The sequence below is a fragment of the Electrophorus electricus genome, chromosome 26 (assembly GCF_041902795.1).
Source record: "Electrophorus electricus isolate QZ-2024a chromosome 26, ASM4190279v1, whole genome shotgun sequence".
Taxonomy (NCBI): domain Eukaryota; kingdom Metazoa; phylum Chordata; class Actinopteri; order Gymnotiformes; family Gymnotidae; genus Electrophorus; species Electrophorus electricus.
In genome coordinates, this window is record NC_137522.1 from 11,650,703 (window position 1) to 11,669,085 (window position 18,383).

The window sequence follows — 18,383 nt, forward strand, 5'->3', positions numbered from 1 at the left end:
TATCAGCATCTGCAGTGGGAGAGTTGTGGTGGAACAGGCCTCTGGGAAAATGAAATGCAAGTGGAGAAGATTTTGTGATCTCCAAAACTCATGTCTGGATGTTTTGGTCAAAATCATTGTGGCAGCATGTACACTACATAATATGGGTATTAGCGTAGGCCCAACAAATGTATGTGAAGAACATTCCCATGGAAGCCCTAGACTCAAGGATGACATTTGATTGTATGGGAGGCCTAGCATTACACACCACAATACTGTATAGACTACATGCTGAGTGAAGACATGATTCATCACATTCAGAAGCATGCCTATTTTTTTGATGTGTATCTGCCTTACAAAAATTACTAAACTTTGAATGGAAAAAAACTAGGTCCTCATAGAACAATACCATTAAAACCAACCTTGAAGCCCCCCCCCCCCCAAAAAAAAAAAAACCAAACCAAAACAAACAAACCCACAACATATTTAAATGCCAGTATGCAAAAGATATGTGGATGACAATCTACTGTACTGTGGTCAAATATTCTAGTTTGCAACCAGAACTATCTTTGTGGAGGGCATCCCATCTTGCAACAGTGGCATAAAATCTAAAAGACTAACGATAGCTAAGATAGTTACTAAAAGAAACTGGCTGACTGAAAATGTTGAAAATGTCAAGCACTTGGAAATATGCCTGGTTATTATGAGAAACAGTACCTCTAGTGAATTTTTGTGGTGTTAATGTTCATGTTGTGTAGTTCAGCTCAAAATTAGTTCCGTTTTGCTGTTAAAAAATAAAGCATTATGGCTTACTGGCTTCCCTTTGTTCTTTTGTTCAAGTATACATTACATTACATCTGGTTGATAAAATGTATATGGTGCTTGCATTTAAGGGACTTTAAAAATGTGACCCATAAAACATGATCATGTCAGGTTCTGTCCTGCTAGCAAGATAACATAAGTTTGCTTGATTGTCATTTCAATGCAATGTAATGTTGATCATACATATCTTCAGTTTTCTGATATGATATTAACAGAAACTGGCAGTTTTAAACATTAATTTCACTGTTATGCTGATGTACTAACGTTACTGCCACAAACCTTTCTCTCTGACTGTGATCTGATGTCTGTGGAACCATCTTGTTCTACCAACCAACCAACTTCTATTAAAATCAAAGTTCTTTTATTTACGAGATAATCATATAGAATTGCTGATATCCAGTACAATTGCTTTGAACTGTTCTTGGTGACATTAGGCTACAAACATTTCCATACAAGATGGGTGACTGAAGCTGGTGCTTAAATTCCTAATGTCCATGTTTGAGGCTCTTCACATTTGGTGAATGGTATTTAGAGGTGGGGTAGGAGAACACGACGGCAGACCAGGACATTTTATCCAAACATTATGGTAAAACCAGAACTATCTTTAGCCATATGCAAAATAAGTAAATTCAGTGAATAAATTCAATAAGTAAATTCGACAAAAATGATCTGAATTTAGGTAAATCAAATTAGTAAATACATAGAGCCATTTTTTTGGTTCATTTCAAAAACATTCACCTCAGATTTAAAAATGGACTACAACCATATACACAGTCTAGTAAAATAGCTCATTTTTAGAATTCATATTGACCCACATAAGTAAACATTCAATCTTGGGAATGGTAAAGTTAACTCTACAAATGATCTTTTTAATAACTTTGTGGTGTTGAGATACCAACATTGGGGATATCCATTACGATGCAATTAATGACGTTTTCTTGTGTATAAAGGTAACATCACACCATCACAAACTGGCAGTGGAGAAACACTCCAAGTGTGTTTGATACTCCCACTCACACCAGCCATGCAGCTCTGTGCAAAGGCTGTGAGTGCATTTTAGAAGGCATGAAACGTATTCAAGTAGGCCTAAGTTAAGTTTATACTAAACTTTGATTTCTCTTACATATAACAGCAGAGGTGGGTTGTAACGCTGTTATTTACACTGTTATATTTCCTTAAGTAACATTTTGAAAAAATTGTCTTTTAAATAGTTGTTTTAAAGGGGGATACTTTATACTTTTACTGGAGTACATTTGCGAGGTCAAAATTTTACTTTTCCTCCGTTACATTTTTACAAATTTTTAAACATTTTGTATGTTTTGTCATAATCTGGGCTGTCAATTAGGGAGGGTTAGTGAAATCCCTAAAGATGATCAATGACTGCCACCCCTTTGCTTTAGTAAATTAGATAACCGGATGAGCATAGACCGACATAATGAACAGACAAGATCTCATGTGTAGGACAAATGGGATCGTATGTATGTAGCTATAAAGTAGCTATAAATATCCTTTTCTTTAAGGCTCACAAATCCACGTGTGAAATTGGTGCCCTATCCCGTTTCACGTTATTAATATGGAAATGTATTAATCCAATATCAAAGATATTCTGACAGAAAAAACATGGCTAGCTACTTATAAGTAACTATAAACTACAAGCAACATACATTTATCAATGCATGCTCCATGCTCAGGTATTTTTTCAAGAGAAAAACATTTTTTCATTACTATAAAGACGAAAGTTTGTTGTCTCCATTTTTACGTTAGCCTACTCGACACCTGCAGGAAGAAAAACTCAAATTTGCAGGTTTTCCCGGTTTTCTAATCTAAAACAGTTTCTGTTCTGGGTTTTGCCAAAGTCCTTCAAAAAATTGAGAAATATTTTGATTCACAGGATGCAAACAAGCAGCACCAGTCAGCTGCTACGTACCTCACACAAAACAGGTACCATGGTGAAACGGGTGAATCAGGAGTTAGTCTTTGTTTGAGAGAAAGACTAATGTATAGACAAACAGCGGCTGTATTTACTGCCACTAGTCTAATATTTGGAGCGTACATACTCTTCATCTTCTGTGGATGACAAAACCTTTGGAACCCCAATCCTTTTACTTTCCTTGAGGGCATCCTCTACTTAACTTTTAGTCTGCCAGGTTGAATAATGCCTAACAAACTTGGCCAAACTAGTCGTCCAGCTCTGGACAGCTGAATAAAGCAGGTTTACCAGCTCTGACCTTCTTGACCAAGATGCTTAACCATCTAAATCAGATTTAGACCAGCTTGACCAACTTTTTTAATTTTAAAACTGAGAGCACCACTACCAGCTAATGTATTATAGCATTGGTGGAGAAAAAGAATCACCAAAAAACCATTTATGCTCAACTGAATGCTTTTATGATGTACGTTTTTAATTTATTTTTTATTTTTTTTGATGAAAATAAGCACGGCACTAACGTAAACAAGGGTAATCTGGGAAAGGTAACCAAATCACACACACATTTAAAATGAAAATTAAAATACACAGTATTTAACTAAAAAGAGACATAAGTAAACAAACATACGGTTGCAGTTTTTAATAAAGTGTAGGGGGAGGCTAGAAATATGGATGTTCCAGTTAAAAACTTGTCATACCGCCTGACTCTCACCCAGACTACGCTACCCAGCAGCCTGTTCATCACCCAGCCAACAACTCAGCCAATCAGAGGTTCATTCAGATCATCACCACCAGAATATTGAACTCACCTGTGTGTTCAGAGTAAATAAGACTGTTTCTAACACACTATCACTGCGAAGTATTGCCTCTAGGATTTTCCAAGCATACCGAGCGTTTCTTTGACTAGTTTCCTGTGTACCGTACCTGTGCTTTGCCTGATCCATTTTTGAATACATCTTGTTTTTTTGGATTACTCTTCTGGCTTTTGACAGATTCAGACCTCTCTATGCTTTGGATTTCCCCTTTTGTTACGCCCATAGACAGCCACATTAAAATACATTTAACGTTAAGAGAACTGGAAACGTACTCCATTACTTTGACTCCCCCCCATTATTTTGTTTTTAAAAAAGCACATAAATTATCCCATTAAATAAATATTTTTTCTCTGCTTTATAATTTGATATTTTAAAAATTTGCAGCAGTAGAGATGGTTAAATGTGTCACATTTTAAAAAAATAAAACAAAAAGCCAAATAATATTCTCAATTATTAGACTTTACAACAAAAGCCTAAAGAAATTAGAATGTAGAACCATTTTTATAAACTCCAATTTCTTTAGCAGCAATAGTACAGCTGTTTAGGTCTGACCTCAATAATGCATGTTTTACTAATTTCTAACCATTTTCCACTTAGAAACCCAGTTTCCTCTGGGCATCCAGCCTGTACTCGTTAGCACTAGATGAGGTTTCAATTATCTCTTTGCAGACACTGCTGTCAGGCTGAATCAAGATGCCTAATAACTATGTGGAATGTCACATCATGTATATCAAAGGAAGTATAAGTCAGATACTTTCAGGTAGAATTATTTATTTGAGCTTATATTTCAGGTTCTGCTAAAAATGGGTATCGCTCATAATTCTCTCATCCATCAGTTACAGAGCATTAGTTATCTCTTACTGAGCCTAATATGTCAGTACTCTGTATAAACTCACTAGCACTTTATCATAAAAACCTTAAGTATACAATTAAAGACTACAGAATAATCTACATTTCACTGCATGCATTAACCTTACACTCATCAGTGTTGGGGTTGTGACCACAGGCCCACAGTTGGGCTTGATTATTACTAAGTTTTTAAAGTAGCTTGCACAGCAATCAGAACAACATAGAAATGAATGATAAAGCTATCAAAATACTGATGCTTAAAATAAAAAGGTTACAATAGAAAATAAAATTAAGCTATAACCGTTAGTGGGTGATTTAACACAAAGTCCAGCAAATAAAGTTATTTTCTCACACTGTGCCTCAAAACTGAACAAATGAAGATGTTTATGCAAGTAGTCAGTCAGTAGGAGCCTCAGGCAGACTACTTTCTAGAAGTAAAGAGGCAACTTCTTCGCAAGATGGTTTAATAGTTCATTTAGCTCCAGTGTAAACAACATTATTGTGTAATATATATATATATATATATATATATATATATATATATATGAATATGAGAGAGAGAGAGAGAGAGAGAGAGAGAGAGAGAGAGAGAGCAAGCAAGCATGTTTGTTATATTAGAAGGACTAGACAGCATTGAGGACTTTTAGAAAACATGTCTAGACATTGATTGGTCATGTCCCCCCCATTTTATTATTTAATTATTTTCTCTTTTAATATTTATTTTGCTCCTTATTATCTATATTGTTAATACTGTGGTGACCTCCTTTGTCACCCAGAGGAGGATGCCCCCCCTCCTTCATTTGAGTCCTGGTTCCTCTCAAGATTTCTTCCTCATGCTCTAGGTAGTTTTTGCTAGCCACTGTCACCCTTGGCTTGCTCACTGGGGGTTTAGACTTGGACATTTGTAAAGCTGCTTTGTGACAACATCGGTTGTAAAAAAACGCTATATAAATAAATTTGACTTTGACTAAGGCTGCTGGCATATGCCAGTGCAGTGAGGAGACAGAGGAACCCCAATGAAGATGTGACATCACTGGGGAAGAAGTGGTGGCACTTTTTCAGGAGATGGCACACTGCAGAATTAAGTATGAGGCCCCCCTGACACAATTGGTCGTGGGAGGGCATCATGTGTCAGGAAGGAGATGGTAGAGAGGTACTTTGGCCTGCTGTCATCCATGGAGGAAGAGCATGACTTGAAGGACCAGCTATCACAGATTTACAACTGTGATGAGACTGGCTTCCAGATGGATGACAGCAGGTACAAAGTACTGACACCCTGGACGTCTAAACATGCATACCAGCAGGCCCCGGCGCCATGTGTCAGTAATGGCCTGCTTCAATGCAGTTGGGGAAGACATTCCACCATTTATTATATGTGCAAAATATTTTCCCCAGAGGCCCATACCCTCAAGGAGGACCCCCAGTGCTCTTTATGGGAAATCTCTGGCAGGGTACATTGATGGGGATTTGTTCCAGCGGTGGTTTCAAAATGTATTCCGTCATGCTCTGAAGACGTGCCCTCTGCTCCTAATCTTCAACAGCCATAAATCACACCTCACCAAAGAGGTCATTGTGATGGCAAAGAGGGATGGTGTTGCGCTTCTGTGCCTTCCAGCCCACTGTTCCCATGTCTTGCAGCCGCTGGACGTGGGATTCTTTGGCTCTTTGAAGGCATAGTTTGCCAAGGTGGCTGGCAACCTCTGCCATTTCAAACATTCGTAAACGCGTATATATTGTTAAATCAGTTTGCTAAAGTTTTCCGTCACCTATACCAGTGGCTGAAAGACCGGGGCATTTGTTGTGGAGGGGTTCAGAAAGTGTGGCATCATTCCTCTGAATCCACAAGCTGTGGATTTAAGACACCTCATGCCATCTCCTGGCCACAGGAGCAGCACCACTAGCACCAGCTTGCAAGAAACAGTGGCATCATCATTCTCTCCAATGAGGGCCTCCACATCCTCCCATCTTCCAGGACCTTCCACCCCTCGCAATCATCCCCTGGTGGCAGCAGGACTGATTCAGCCTGACCTTACGGAGGTCCTGACCCAGGACGATTACCAGAGAAAAACCATCAGACGAGTCTCTATTGAGGCCCAAGTCATCACTGGAGAGTAGTATGAGAGACTCCTGCAGCAGAAGGACTTGGCCAAGGAGGCTGAAGAGCCAAACGAGCAGAAGGCACAATGGAAGAAGACCCAGGCCACCAAGTGCCCCACTGCTGGAGCAAGACAAGGGACCACCTCTGACCCTGCCACAGCCTCCGGGACAACCCCCAGCAGCAGAAGCAGAGCCTGTAACCTCTCCAGATCTCCCAGTGCCTCCTCCTCCTCACTCTTGGCAGCAGAAACAAGAGGTGATAAACTTATTGCAAATTCACTAGTGTTACTGTTTTTTAAGATTTGAAAAGGTTAATAGAATAAAATGTGAAATTAATGATGATCTAAATTATCAACCCGCATGTGAAAAGAGAAAAGCTCTGGCACTGAAGACAGGTGACTTAGCAGTTAAATATTCAGTTATCAGTTCAAATCACCGTTATGGACCTTTTAGTTTCTTCCTTACCTTTTCAGTTAGAGATGTTCTTGCGTCATCTGTAGGAGTTCAGGTTCTAAAGACTATTTTTACAGGTAGAAAGAAAGTAAGGAAGACGAGGCAGTCAGATGAGGGAAGGGACAGAAATGCACCCATGACACAAGCCAAAAGGTAGCCAATAAATAGACAACATAAGAGATCTTAAAATAATTTAGAAGTATTGGTTGATGGTACATTAAATGCAATTACTGTGAAACAAGTCTTAATTTATAATACATTGTCAGCAATGGAAATAAAGAGTGAGACAGTGTTTCTTTCACATCAGACATCTATGGCAGGTGTAAACATCCGAATCCCCCGGGTGACGATACTATCATGTCACAGGTTTACTGTCCCCTGTGCAGCTGTGAGCAGTGGAATCACTCTGAAGATGAAGAATTCATGTCCTTGCTACCCTTATAAAAACATGCTGTTAATTATTATTAATTAAAGATTAATAATTATTCTAAATGTCCTTTTTTTTAAATATGTGCAAGTTATCATTTTTTGTCTTTTTGTTTTTCTTAATGTTTAAGATGTTCTGCCTTGACTGTACTTTTCCCTTTTAATTATATTTTTAAAATATTGTTTTACCATGCCCATTTCAGTATTTTTTGTTTTCTTATACACTTTGCTCTTACTCAATGCAGCTGCATTTTAATTTTTAATTCCTTGAAGGGTAGAAATGTGTGTTAAGTACTTTTATTTTCATTCTTTTAATGTCTCAATTTTTCAATGTATTGTGTTGTAAATTAACTTTATTCTTAATCATATTTAACTTTTTTTCATTTTTGCAGATACTTTCCTGAGGTGATAGGATAAAGCTTATTACATCCTAATATCTTTTATGTCTAGTCTATTTTCTTGTAAACTGTGTTTAAGAAAGTGCTATACAAATAAAGCTTATTGCTTGCTGTATGTCTTGCTGTGTACCCCTGGTTAACTTGAATCCTTTCACTGTCACAGGAATGACTGCTGAATTGGTATGATGTGCTTTTGTCAAATATGTACTGTATGACATGCTTCTTTCTGTCACATCTGAACTTGATTTATTGTGTACTAAGTGGACAAAAGATTATGCTGAAGAAATTGCATGGGTCTTTAAAAATTACACTGAATGTATAGTACTGAACTGGTAAATGTCTTGTACTTACACTACCACTGCAAATATTGTATTGTGTAGCAGTTTTGTTGGCGTGTGTACATGCACACTGCAGCATGTGTTCATATGCAAATGCTTCATGTGATCATTGTTGATTATCGAACTGTTATGATTACAACTTTCAACAAAATCTTAAACACTTAAAGGTTGAGGAAAAATGTTGAATTTGTGCTTGTAGAACTTTTCTAGTCTTGGTGAGATTTTATATACAGCTAAATGGAGTGCTTAGTGTTTATTGTTAAGCATTGATCTGCATATTAGCAATGAAAAGTAAATATGTGGTTTGCACTGTTTTTGTAGATGCCCCAGCCAAAGACATGCTTGAGTGTTCCAGAGAGTCACTCCACTATAGACCAGGCCGCTACTCCTTCCACTCTTTCTCCGACTGATGAGGTTTTGACTTATCCCCCTGTCAAAAAGGCTTTGATTGACAAGGTTGTGTCCTCATAAAAAAAAAAAAAAAAGCTACTAAGCAGGGCCAGTTTGACAACCATGTCATAGCAACTGGCATAACCACTGATTGGTGCAATGAAAACTGTGCCTTATTAAACTTCTGTTCTGAATTTCCCCATTCATCTACAGTGAGGGGACATTTTCATCAAGGACATGCAGTTTGCCATTTATAGTCACAAACTGTGTTGCAAATAGCGTAACTGCTATTATTACAGCTAAAGTGATGAATGTGCTGACTTGGACAACAACAGACCTAGATGACACTTCTGAATGGAAACAAGTTCTATAGTAGTATAAGCGATGCAAGGCAGAATTCATGATCCATCAGGCCATTTGTACATCAGACTTGCCTACTGGACATACCTTGCATGGTTATGATTTTTCAATAAAATTACCATGACGTAATGTTTACTGGGCAGTAGCGAAGTGGTTAAAGTTATGTCTACCCTAAAGTCTCTTGTGGCAAGGTTCGTAAAGCTGTATGATTCATCTTCTTTGACAAAGGAAATCTGCACATCCCACAACAACAGCTGTATAATCCGCATCGCATCTCTGATGCAGCAGTTCTGCACTTCAGTCTATGTGTCTTATGGTCACAGTGGTCGTCAAGGCATCAATGCTGCAAACTGCAGCTTCCAGAGTGCTGACCTACAAGAAACCACACATAGCATCTGCAATCAAGTGCCCACCCATATTTGCTTTTGGTCATGCACACATCATGTATTTCATGAGATGGTACATTCATGTAGTCAATACAGACCAATTGATTAGGTTAATCAACGACTACCATGCCAGTTATTACAAGACGTTGTCCTGCACCCAGCGTCTTGATATCTGCAATAGTTAATTTAAGGTCTTCTTTTGGAGACTTACTGGGGAACTGAGGTTCTGTGACTTCAATTATAGTGTGCTTTGTGTACTGTAGTCATAGCCCTGATGATCTTTAAAGCCTAAAATTTGAACAAACAGATGAAATTACCTCTAAAGGGTAAACATGCGATTCTATCATCATAACAGCACTTGCTTATCTAGTAGTTCTTCAAATATACCAATGAGTAAGAGACGCATTTTAACGTGCATACTAGTCACAAACAACAGCAGCAGCAGCAGCAGCAACAACAACAACAACAACCCCTCCATTAGGCTTTTACATGGGATAACGCGTATTAAATATTTACATTAAACATCCAGCAAATTTACAGATATCCCACTAATTATAGGTTTTGACATCTTAAGATGGCGGCTTCGTAGCTAGCAAGCTATGATTTCTGGCGGAGAGGTTAGCTTGCTGTCTAGCCAAGTAAGATTACACAGACGATGTAGCTAGCTCGCGAAATTGTGGCTCAGGATATCAGCATTAATTAAATCGGCATCAACAAGCTAGCGAACATTAATTAGCTAACTTTAAGGGGATCACAAAACCAATTCGGAAAAACATTTCGCTTCCATCGTTGCATACAGTTACACGCCAACCAGTGATTTGTAATCGATACTTACTTTCGTTGCGTTCTTTAACGTTTGTAGAATTTGTCGGAGCCGCGGCCATGCACTCGTGTTTCTCTAATGAGAAACAAACCGCGTGGTGGTACTTCTCTCAGCCCACCTGAATTATTGCATTCAAGTACTTGTTGTTTCGTGCTTTTTTTTTAATCGTGTGTGTATATAACCAGATATGGTTTCTTTTCTGCCGTCTGTTTCCATTTTCTTGTTGTCCATGATTTTTCCTCAAAAGAGTGGAAATCTTCCAAGTAGCTACGCTAACGTTACGTAGCCAGATACAGTTTTGTACATGTAAACGTCGGTTTGCCCTAAATGATGTTCAAACGTCTAACTATTGGTTGCGAGTCAAATATTTAATTTGACCTGTCATTGGAAGACGTCTGACCATTATCAGTAAATACATATAATTCACCAACCATTGTTTAGGACAAGGTAAAGCCACCACAGAGCATCACGAAAGTCTATTAAAGTTACTGCTTATCTACATATACTTTTTGGGGGATCTGATTAAGCATAAAATGTACAAGTAAGACATATGTTGCGACCATTGACAAATTGAAGGGGAACTGATTTTCAAGTAATGTATACTAAAATTCATCTGAAGTTAAATGTAGATGTCAACAGCACTTGTTTGAAAAAGGAGGCAATAAATTGCACTGCTTACATAAATTAATAAAAGTGTCCGTTCTTATTCTATGGATATTCACACCCAAAGTACTTGTCGCACATTTTTTTTCTTATGGTGATTTAGCAAAATAAGATCAAAGCACTTTCTGATAGTACCACATGTGCATGGTCTTTAATCTTATGAATATACAGTGTTGTTTAAAACTGAAATGGGCTCCCCATGCATTTGACTTATGTTGGAAGGAAAAAGCCAAACATAGTCACATTATTTTACTGCAGATTTACATGTACGACTCCCCCGTGTGGCGAACTGTGTTAATGAGTTTGTGAGCAAGTTGTAAGATAGGTCCAGCAACTGCTTCGCATCATTATTTATTTATATCATTTCTGTTCCCTAAGAAATGAATGCGTGTACACGTTGCTGTGTGAGATACACACAATTGTCACAGCATGAGCCAGTGAAAATGTGGGGCTGAAACATTGATGTGGTCATGAATATATAGGTCAGTTTTTGTAAAAAATGTCAGTGATCTCAAAGGAGCAATTTCAACCATACTTTGACCAGGCTTTGTTCATTAACCTTTTTTCACCTTTTTAATTTAAAATTGGTTTAACGTCTGTATCTGATCAAAAGCTTTAATTTGACACATAAATATTTTAAAACCATATGTCACTTACCCTCCTCTAATTCTATAGGCCCTTGTAATCATTGGGCAGATGGCCCTCACCAAGTCAGCCAATAGCCTGCAGTGGTTCTCTGTTATTATCAGTAGCTATAAAATCTGAAGCTATTGGCCATGGAGAAAAGACGTTTGCATGTATTTGAAGCCTATTTTTATGATGGCTTGCCATAATTGCACAAGTCTATAAAGCTTCATTTGAATTGACAGAGCATTAGTGTGTAACTGCTGTTTAGTAATATAAGATCATTTTTTGCTATATGACAGTAGCATGGTACTTTTATTCCCAAACCTATGAGAGAGTTTAGCATATTTAACTCTTATTATTCCACCTTGCAAACACTAAAATCTGCATGATTTTTAAATATTTCAAGGCTGATGCAGGCAAACCCAGCTCAAAACTGAAAACTCAAAACTGAAATCATCAGAGTGTTGTGCCAAACATGTGATAACCAGCAAACATGTGAATAGCAAACAAATCCAATATGTAACAGGCAAAAAGATATCAATAACAAATACTAATACTTGGAATCGTAAGGCAGGCAGATCTGGTGTTCGGGGCATGTTTTTTAGTACAGGGGTAAGGAAGAATAACAAACGGTTTAAAAAGAACAAAAGAACAGTTTTTGACTTAAGAGGAAGAAAGGACTCTAGGTTTCATATCTTTCAGCCAAAGTTCAAAATAGGGGGAGAGGTATCTTTCCATAAGTGAAGATAAGTTAGTCTGTTTTTTAGAATATCCAGTTTGGAAGGTTTTTTACTCTGTATTAGACATAAATTAATACAAATTTTATACAAATAGAAAAGATACATGCATACTTTTTCCCCTCAAACTATTCATTCAACAATCCAGCATAACCACCCAAAAACTGGCTTTTTAAAAAATCTGCAGCTATTGCTCACTCATGTATATACATGCACACATGACAAGAAAAACATTCTAAAACAGGATATGGAATGTCAATATTTTTTTTAAAAAGAAGAAAGGACTTCAGGTTTGAAAATAATAATGGGTATATTATTTGAGTACGAATCAATTCTTTCAGCCAATGAACATCAAGTAATGGCATAGTGCTTGTAATCAGGCCATTGGTCAACCAGAGTGAGCAAAAGGCTATGTTTGCTAAAATAGTAGCAAGGTCAAGGGATAGCTGTTGGAACCCCCAAATATAGTTAGATACACTTAAATAAAATAAATATTTATTGGTACCATCATCATTAACAGAAATTAAACTCACTTTGTGATTCCATCACCTAACAAAATGACCACAATGTCTTAATGCCTTAACCAGGCTCTATCGTTTTTCATTGCATCAGCTCTTCCTGACAGATATTGTATAGTGATAGTATGAAAAGCACCTTTATTTTTAATAGCTAGCACTGTATTACATTGCCCCCAAATGTGTCATACTTTTAGTCAACTAAATTGCATTTAGTCATGGGTCAGTTAAAATTGCATGCTAATAAATGGTTACACCTCCATGCATGTTGTAGTATGTTGTCAACATCATGCAGGTGATCCAGTTACTTTAAACAAGTGCAACACAACAAATACAACAGTCAGATTTATCTACTTAGCATAGGGCATTTGAAGGACATTTTAGCTATTCTCAAAAATTATTTTCCAGTGGTGACCTGTGATTCAGAGAAATAAATTGTATTAATAATGAATCCACCTCTGGATCAAGTCTGTAATATATGCTGTAATTTTGCGACATACATTCAATATACCTAGATAATTAAAAATAATAATTAACAACTCGTGAAATAGGTACGTTTAATTAAACTTAGAACTGGCATTGTCTTCAAGGTATAGAAGATGTATGGATGCGAATCAAAAATACTTTATTAAATGAATTTTCAAGAATATATAATGGCAAACAGATGAAAGAAAAAGGAAAAAAAAACAAACAAACCACAGTGCCATAGCATGGCATAGTGCTTCTAATCAGGTCAATGGTTAACCAGTGTGAGCAAACATCTTTGTTTAGTAAAACCACAACAAGGGCAAAGAACAACTTTTGAACTCCAAAAATAAACTTTGTATAACTGAGGAGAGTTTACATTTGGGGATGCTGATCAACCCCACATACCCCACATATATTCTCAGACAATCTATTTCTAGAAAATATCCAGACTACACTTCCAATCCTTCAGTCTTGCTTGGCACCACTGAAAATGGGTCAGTCACTCTCTCAGGAAGAAATAAACAACAGAGCATCTTCGGTTTTCAGTACATTTTCAGAAAACTTCAATAATGTAGGCATTGATGAATCCCTGCTGACATATTCTGGAATGGATTCTGCTGCTAAACTGGAGGATTTCTCATTCCAGCTGCTGAGTGAAGTGGGCAGCAACATTCCAGATTACTTGGAGAAGCTTGGTTCTGCTCTGGTAGATGTGTCTGCTGTTCCCAATTCAGTAGGCATAGGTGCACTTATCATCTCCATAATTCTACAAATTTGCTTTATTGCCACCAAGGGACACCAAAGCCTGGGCCCAAGTACTGTGGATCTGCTGCGGCGTATTTTTGCTGAAGAGAAGTCTTCAGAGGTGCGTGATCTGATGGAGGAGTACCTGAAGCGTTACAGGATGCACCTTAGGGATGATCACCTCCTAATAGTTGAGACCACCCGTCTGGAACAGGAACTCAGTTTCCAGCTCACACGGCTCAAGAACTCCATGCTTTTAGAGGGACACATGAATTCTCGTGCTCTTAAACAATGGGCCAACGGAGCTGCATTCCATGCTCAAATGCTCATCCATGTTGCACGCCTCAAGAAAAAACAGGGGTCAGGTTTAAATAGTGCCAGGGATGCTGCATACAGTGCCATAAATACTTATGAGAAAGATTTGTCTCATTTGTTGGAGAGATACAAGGCCTTCAGGATCTCCAATTTAGATCGCTTTATATATGCAACTTCTTGCGTATATATTTCTTGTAGTGGTTGGGTGTGCAGAATTACTGACAACGAGACTGGTGAGAAGCACTATTATGGTTATGAAGGCTATTGTTATGTATCATCAGAAGACCTCATCAACTATATGTTCACAAGAGACAGACAGATTATAGAACTGAAAAGCTACTTTTCTGATCTTCAAAAGAATGTGGATGTTTTGATTAGTCAGCAAGGAACCTTCAAATTTCAAAAATCATGACTGAGTAGTTTTTGAGATTGTTTAATTGCATTACTCAGATTTACTTAAAAGAAACTTATGTCAAGGAATGCTCACCTCCCAAAAGTCACGTGGTTTGGCCCGCCGCGTGCGGTGGGAGGGTCTTGTTTGTTTATTTTGTTGGTAACCACACCTGCACACACCTGCACCTGGTTAAGCCTCATTATGTCTATGTATTTAAACCCAGGCTGCTGTGTGCATTATTGTTAGTCATTGTACATGTTTGCCTTTGTTCAAGTTCATTGTGTTTAAGTGTTATTCACAGCGTTAACGTTAAATGTGTTTATGTTTGTTTTCACCATGTCCCTGTTTATCGGTTATGTTGTATGTCAGTACCGTTGTCTTCCGTCTTTTCCAATAAATGTTTGTCTATGTCGACGGAGTCGGTGTGTCCTGCTTCTTACCCTGTGGCACTCGGGCCATTACAATTTATGCTTGTTTTTGATTTTCTGCATTTTCTTGTATTTTTCCATTGTTGTGGGAACTTTGCTGTCCTGCAAAAACCTGAGAAATAAAAAGCAAGGCTTATTCTGAATATTGTATGGAAGAGAAAAAGCTATACTTAATTTGCTATTTAACTATGCACAAATGTAAAGTTGAATGGACATATAACATTGCTGTTCTGAACATTATGAAACAGCTTTGCTGAGTACTTGGTCTTTTGATACCATTCCTGTTTAATGAATGTACTTTGATCTCAAATCAAAATTTAAAAATAGATTTTGTTTTCTTTTATTTTCTTTAATTAAACTTTATTTTTCACTTCAACTGTCGTATCATTTCTTTGATGTGTTAACCTGCATAAAATTTGCTTTGTTTTTGTCCAAACGCTATCCTGTTATAAACGCAATTTGAAGTATGCTAAGTATAGCTGACATATGGGAAAACTTTCCTACACAAGTGTCTTCTCCAAAGGCTATCTTGTTATAAACACACTTTAAAGTGTGCTAAACATCTGTCTTCCTAAACATTTGTTTTCTCCGGCAATGTGCAGTTATAAACATAGGAAAACTTTCCTAAATGTGATTTCTCCAAACACCATCTGGACATAAATGCACTTTGAAGTATGCTAAACAACTTTACATTTACATTTACATTTATGGCATTTAGCAGACACTCTTATCCAGAGCAACTTACAAAAGTGCTTTGTCATTTACTCATAGAATATATCCTAGTACAGTACAGTAGGTTAGAATTAAACATACCAATGAACTAGAATACTGTAGAATACAGGGATGAATGCTGATACCTAGAAGTGCAAAATACATAAGGTCTATCTTAAACAATGATAAGTGCTATAAACAATAAGTGCTAGAGTTTGTTAAACAACAAACAATGCCCTACAATAAGTACTAAATTAGTCAGTCAATATGGGAGCAGTGTCAGTTGTCCTTTAAATATTCTGCAAATAGATGGGTCTTCAGTCTGCGTTTGAAGACTGCAAGGGACTCTGCTGTCCGGACAGCAAGTGGGAGTTCATTCCACCATCTTGGGAGCAAGGACAGAAAATGGTCTCGATGCTTGTCATCCATGAGACTTGAAGCAAGGTATTTCAAGCCGAGCCGTACTTGAGGTACGGATCGGGCTTTGACCATTGACCTCATGTATGAAGGGGCAGGTCCATTTTTGGTTTTGTAGGCAAGAATCAAGGTTTTAAATCTGATGCATGCAGCTACAGGGAGCCAATGAAGGGAGTGCAGCAGTGGAGTAACGTGTGAACTTCGGAAGATTGAAGACCAGTCGTGTTGCTGCATTCTGGACAAGTTGTAGAGGTTTTATGGCTTAAAGGAAGACCAGCAAGTAGTGAGTTGCAGTAGTCTAGCTTTGAGATCACAAGAGACTGCACAAGAACCTGGGTAGCTTCCTGTGAAAGAAAGGGTCGACTCCTTCGTATGTTACAAAGAAGGAATCTGCAAGACCAGGTTCTATTAGAAACATGAGTTGAGAACGACAACTGGTTGTCCAAAGTTACGCCCAGGGTATGGGCAGCTTCAGATGGTGATACCAAGGAGTTCTCAAAGGAAACAGTGAGGTCATGGTAAGGATTGAGAGTACCTGGGATGAACAGAAGCTCGGTTTTACTGGGGTTGAGCTTCAAGTGGTGGGCTGTCATCCATGACGCGATGTCAGTCAAGCATGCCAAGATATGTCTGGACACCTGCGTGTCAGAGGGTGGAAAAGAAAAATAATTGAGTGTCATCGGCATAGCAGTGGTAGGAGAAACCATTAGAAGATATTACATCATCAAGAGAATGAGTATACAAAGAGAAGAGAAGGGGGCCCAATATTGAGCCTTATGAAACACCAGTGGAGAGTCTACATGGTTTGGATGTGGATCCTCTCCGTCACCTGATAGGACTGTCCATCCAGATAGGACTGAAACCATCTATAAGCAGAGCCAGTCACACCAAGCATGGAAAGAACAGAGAGAAGAATGTTGTGGTTCACTGTGTCAAAGGCTGCTGAAGAGTCTAGAAGAATCAAAACAGATGACTGCTTGGCAGCTTTAGTGGCATGAAGTTTCTCAGTCACTGCTATGAGGGCCATTTCTGTAGAATGTGCCGGTTTTAGCCAGACTGATTGGGATCAGCTGGTTCTGGGTGAGAAAAAGGGACAATTGATTATAAACTGCTCGTTCAAGGGCTTTTGAGAAGAAAAAGAGATGTAATACCAGTCTGTAATTGATAACGCTGGAGCTGTCAAATGTGGCCTTCTTGAGGATTGGTACCACCCTGGTGGTTTTGAATACAGTAGGCACATATCCAGAAGATAAGGAGTTGTAGATGATGACAGAGATGAAATGAAGCAGATCTCTTGTTATTGTCTGGAACAGAGCAGAAGCAATTGGATCCAGTGAACATGTAATCAGATTGCTGGAAGTCAGGAGTTGAAGAATTTCATCTGTGGAGAGAGGAGAAAAAGAAGTCAGACAGTTGGATGTTGGGGAATGCACGTTGGTTGGAGGGGTGGGAACAGAGGAAAAGGACTGGTGGATTGCTGCAACCTTCTCCTCAAAGAAGGTGATAAAATCCTCCGGAGTAAGAGATGAGGAAGGAAGGGGGTGGAGGATTAAGGAGAGAAGAAAAAATAGTGAAGTTTGCGTGGATCAGATGATGATGATTCGAATTTCTTTCTGTAGTAGGATGACTTTGCAGGTGTTACTTCCAGTGAGAACTTGGAAAGGAGAGACTTGTATAAGCTAAGCTAAGGTCTGAATCTATGTGAGATTTCCTCCACCACCTCTCTGCATTCCTTAGTTCTCTCCTGTGGCAGCGAAGTGTTTCTGGTAGCCAAGGGGCAGGTGGAGAGGACTTAGCAGGTCTAGAGGAGAGAGGGCACAGAAGATTCATTGATGAGGAGAGTGTAGAAATGAAAGTATTTGTAACTGTATCCAAAGAGAGAGAGGATAGAGAGTCAAGGTGAGGAAGGGTGGACAAAATAGTAGAAGTAAGGGAAGAGGGAGCTATGGAGTGCAGATTGTGATGGAGGGAGGAGGAACATGTTGGAGAGGACTGGATGGAAAGAGAAGGAAGCTAGAGAGAGAAGGATAGAAAGTGATGGTTCGAGAGGTGGAGGGGGGTGACTATGATGTCCGATGTTGTGGTGGTATGGGGGAAGATCAGGTCCAGAACATTGCCCGATTTGTGAGTTGGAGGAGAGTGGTTGAGGGTGACGTCGAATGCTGTCAACAGCAGAAGGATGCAGAAGGAATGCAGTTTGTCTGATGGAAGGTTGAAATCACCAAGGAGTATGAGTGGATTTCCTTTAATGGGGAATTGACTCAAGAGGATGTCGAGCTCATCAATGAAGTGATCTAGGAA

At 38.5% G+C, this 18,383-nt stretch overlaps 1 long non-coding RNA gene across 2 annotated transcripts; it reads right to left on the bottom strand.

The window, feature by feature from the left end:
- Window positions 1–4,294: 4,294 nt before the first annotated feature.
- LOC113574551 (uncharacterized) lies at window positions 4,295–10,456 on the bottom strand. Of its 2 annotated transcripts, XR_004775649.2 has the most exons (5): window positions 10,076–10,417; window positions 9,452–9,528; window positions 9,025–9,226; window positions 6,955–7,007; window positions 4,295–6,725 (listed from the first exon to the last, which is right to left on the bottom strand). It is a non-coding gene; the product is annotated as an uncharacterized LOC113574551 (long non-coding RNA). The 2 variants fall into 2 exon arrangements; XR_014120161.1 differs by having other exon boundaries at window positions 6,955–9,226; window positions 10,076–10,456.
- Between the last annotated feature and the right edge of the window lie 7,927 nt (window positions 10,457–18,383).